The following is a 4,529-nucleotide window of genomic DNA, read 5'->3' as shown; positions in this document are numbered from 1 at the left end:
CAAATAAATGACTTAACACTACAGCTCAAAGCCCTACAAAAAGAAGAGCAGACCAACACCAAAAGTAGTAGAAGACAGGAAATAGTTAAAATCAGAGCTGAAATCAACGAAATTGAATCAAAAGAAACAATCAGAAAAATTGACAAAATAAATAGTTGGTTCTTTGAAAAAATAAACAAAATTGATAAATCCTTAGCCACACTAACAAAGGGAAAGACGGAAAAAACTCAAGTTACTAAAATTCGGAATGAACAAGGAAATATCACAACAGACACGAGTGAAATACAAAACATAATTAGAAACTATTTTGAAAATCTATATTCCAACAAAACAGAAAACCTCAAAGACATCAACAAGTTTCTAGAGACATATGAATTACCTAAACTGAACGAGGAGGACATACACAACTTAAATAAATCAATTTCATGCAATGAAATAGAAGAGGTCATCAAAAGCCTACCAACAAAGAAAAGTCCTGGACCAGATGAGTTCTCATCAGAGTTCTACAAAACCTTTAAAGAAGAGCTCAATCCAATACTCCTCAAAGTATTCCATGAAATAGAAGAGGAGGGAACCCTCCCAAACTCATTCCATGAAGCCAATATCTCCCTGACACCTAAACCAGACAGAGACACATCGAGGAAAGAAAATTTCAGACCAATATCCTTAATGAACATTGACGCAAAAATTCTCAACAAAATTTTAGCAAATTGCATATAAAAATATATTAAAAAGATAGTGCACCACGATCAAGTGGGTTTTATCCCAGGGATGCAAGGTTGGTTCAACATCCGGAAATCAATAAATGTCATTCACCATATCAACAGACTTAAAGTCAAGAATCACATGATTATTTCAATAGATGCAGAAAAAGCATTTGATAAAATACAGCATCCCTTCATGCTCAAAAAACTAGAAAAAATAGGGATAGATGGAACATTCCTTAACATTGTAAAGGCCATCTACACTAAGCCCATGGCCAATATCATTCTAAATGGTGAAAAACTGAAAGCAATCTGCCTAAAAACTGGAACCAGGCAGAGATGCCCTCTTTCACCACTTCTATTCAACATCGTCCTTGAAACTCTAGCCAGAGCAATTAGACAAACCAAAGAAATTAAAGGGATACAAATTGTTAAAGAAGAACTCGAACTATCCCTGTTCGCTGATGACATGATTATACATTTAGAGGAACCTGGAAATTCCACCAGAAAACTTTTAGAACTCATAAGTGAATTTAGTAAAGTAGCAGGTTACAAGATCAATGCTCATAAATACAATGCAGTTTTATACATAAGTGATGAATCTTCAGAAAGAGAAGTTAGGAAAACTACCCCATTCACAATAGCCTCAAAAAAAATAAAATACTTGGGAATCAATCTCACAAAAGAGGTGAGAGAACTCTACAATGAGAACTACAGAAGTCTAAGGAAAGAAATTAAAGAAAACCTTAGAAAATGGAAAGATCTCCAATGTTCTTGGATAGGCAGAATTAATATTGTCAAAATGGCCATACTATCAAAAGTGCTATGCAGATTCAATGCAATTCCAATTAAAATCCCAATAACATACCTTACAGAAATAGAGCAAGCAATTATGAAATTCATCTGGAAGAATAAGAAACCCAGAATAGCTAAAGCAATCCTTAGCAGAAAGAGTGAAGCAGGGGGTATCGCAATACCAGATCTTCAACTCTACTACAAAGCAATAGTAACAAAAACGGCATGGTATTGGTACCAAAATAGACAGGTAGATCAATGGTACAGAATAGAGGACATGGACACAAACCCAAATAAATACAATTTTCTCATACTAGACAAAGGGGCCAAAAATATGCAATGGAGAAAAGATAGCCTCTTCAACAAATGGTTCTGGGAAAACTGGAAAACCATATGCAACAGAATGAAATTAAACCGCTATCTCTCACCCTGCACAAAACTCAACTCAAAATGGATCAAGGACCTCGGAATCAGACCAGAGACCCTGCATCTTATAGAAGAAAAAGTAGGTCCAAATCTTCAACTTGTTGGCTTAGGATCAGACTTCCTTAACAGGACTCCCATAGCACTAGAAATAAAAGCAAGAATCAACAACTGGGATAGATTCAAACTAAAAAAGCAAAGGAAGCTATCAGTAATGTGAAGAGAGAGCCTACAGAGTGGGAGAATATCTTTGCCACTCATACTTCAGATAGAGTACTAATTTCCAGAATATATAAAGAACAAAAAAACTCTACACCAAGAAAACAAATAACCCAATCAACAAATGGGCTAAGGAAATGAACAGACACTTCACAGAAGAAGATGTACAAGCAATCAACAGATATATGAAAAAATGTTCAACATCTCTAGTAATAAGAGAAATGCAAATCAAAGCTACTCTAAGATTCCATCTCACCCCAATTAGAATGGCGATTATCAAGAACACAAGCAACAATAGGTGTTGGCGAGGATGTGGGGAAAAAGGTACACTCATACATTGCTGGTGGGGTTGCAAATTAGTGCAGCCACTCTGGAAAGCAGTATGGAGATTCCTCAGAAAGCTTGGAATGGACCCGCCATTTGACCCAGCTATCTCACTCCTTGGCCTATACCCAAAGGACTTAAAATCGCCATACTACAGAGATACAGCCACATCAATGTTCATTGCTGCTCAATTCACCATAGCCAGATTGTGGAACCAACCTAGATGTCCTTCAATTGATGAATGGATAAAGAAACTGTGGCATACATATACAATGGAATATTACTCCACCATAAAGAATGATAAAATGATGGCATTTGCAGGCAAATGGATGAAATTGGAGAACATCATTCTAAGTGAGATAAGCCAATCTCAAAAAACCAAAGGAAGAGTGATCTCGCTGATAAGCGGATAATGAAATATAATGGGGGGTGGGAGGGGTTAACGTGAGGGTTAGGGTTAGGTTTAGGGTTAGGGTTAAGGAGGGTGGCAAGAATGGAGGAAGGAAGGACTGTATAGAGGAAAAAGAGGGGTGGGAGGGGTGGGGGGAAGAAAAAAATAACAGAATGAATCAAACAACATTATCCTATGTAAATTTATGATTACACAAATGGTATGCCTTGACTCCATGTACAAACAGAGAAACAACATGTATCTCTTTTTTTACAATTAAAAAAAAGAAGAAATGAGAATAAAATTCAATAAATTTTTAGAAATGAGTGATAACAGAGATATGACATATCAATCTATGGGACATATGAAAGCAGTTTTAAGAGGCAAATTTATAGCACTGAGTCCCTACATTTAAAAAATCAGCGAGCCCCCAAATAAATAAGTTTATGCTCCACCTCAGTCCTAAGAAAAAGAACAAGCTAACCCCAATAGATAGGGAATAATTACAATCAAAGTCAAAGTCAAAGAAATTGAAAATAAGAAAACAATACACAGGATCAATGCAATGAAGAGTTGGTTCTTGGAAAAGATAAATAAGATTCATAAACACTTAGCCAAACTAGCCAAAAGAAAAAGTGAGAAGATCCAAATCAACAAGATCAGAGATGAAATTGGAGAATCACTTCAGACCCTTCTAAAATCCAGATTATCAGAATATATTTTGAAAATCTGGAAGACATTGACAAATTTCTGGACAGTATGATCTGCCCAAATTGAATTAGAAAGATATAGCAAACCTAAACAAACCAATATCAAGTAATAAAATTGAAACATCAGTTAAAAGCCCTCCAAAAAAGAAAAACCCAGGACATGATGTATTCTCAGCTAAGTTATACCAGACCCTCTACAGAAGACCTAACACCAGTCTTTCTCAAATTATTTCATAAAATTGAAAGGGAGGGAACACTCCTAAATACATTTTATGAAGCCAGTATAACCCTGATACCAAAACCAGACAAAGACACATCAAGAAAACAAAACTACAGACCAATATTCTTGATGAATATAGATGTAAAAAATGCCTAATAAAATATTAGAAAACTGCATTTAAAAATACATCAAAAAATAATACACCATGATCACATGGGTTTCATTCCAAGGATGAAAGTTTGGTTCAACATGCACAAATCAATAAATGTAATTTACCACTTAAACAGAATTAAGGACAAAGATCACATGATCATCTCAGGAGGTGCAGAATAGGCCTTTGATGAAACCTAACACCCATTAATATTAAAAATACTGAATAAGCTAGTTATCAAAGGAATTACCTCAACATTGTAAAGGCCAATTATGACAAACTCAAAGCCAACATCACACTAAATGAAGAAAAACTAAAAGCATTTCATCTAAAATCAGGAATAAGACAAGGCTGTCCACTCTCACCACTCCTATTCAATATAGTCCTCAAAATATCAGCTGGAGTGATCAGGCAAAAAAAGGAAATCAAAGGGATACAAATAGGAAAAGAAGAAGTCAAACTATCTCTGTTTGCTAACAGTATGATACAGCTAGACTATCCAAAAAGCTCTACTAGTAGTCTCCTAGAACTTATAAATGAGTTTAGAAAGTAGCAGGATTTACCCATAAATCAATAACTTTCATATACTCCA

Source organism: Sciurus carolinensis, chromosome 2 (genome assembly GCF_902686445.1).
Source record: "Sciurus carolinensis chromosome 2, mSciCar1.2, whole genome shotgun sequence".
Taxonomy (NCBI): domain Eukaryota; kingdom Metazoa; phylum Chordata; class Mammalia; order Rodentia; family Sciuridae; genus Sciurus; species Sciurus carolinensis.
This window is presented reverse-complemented; position numbering follows the sequence as displayed.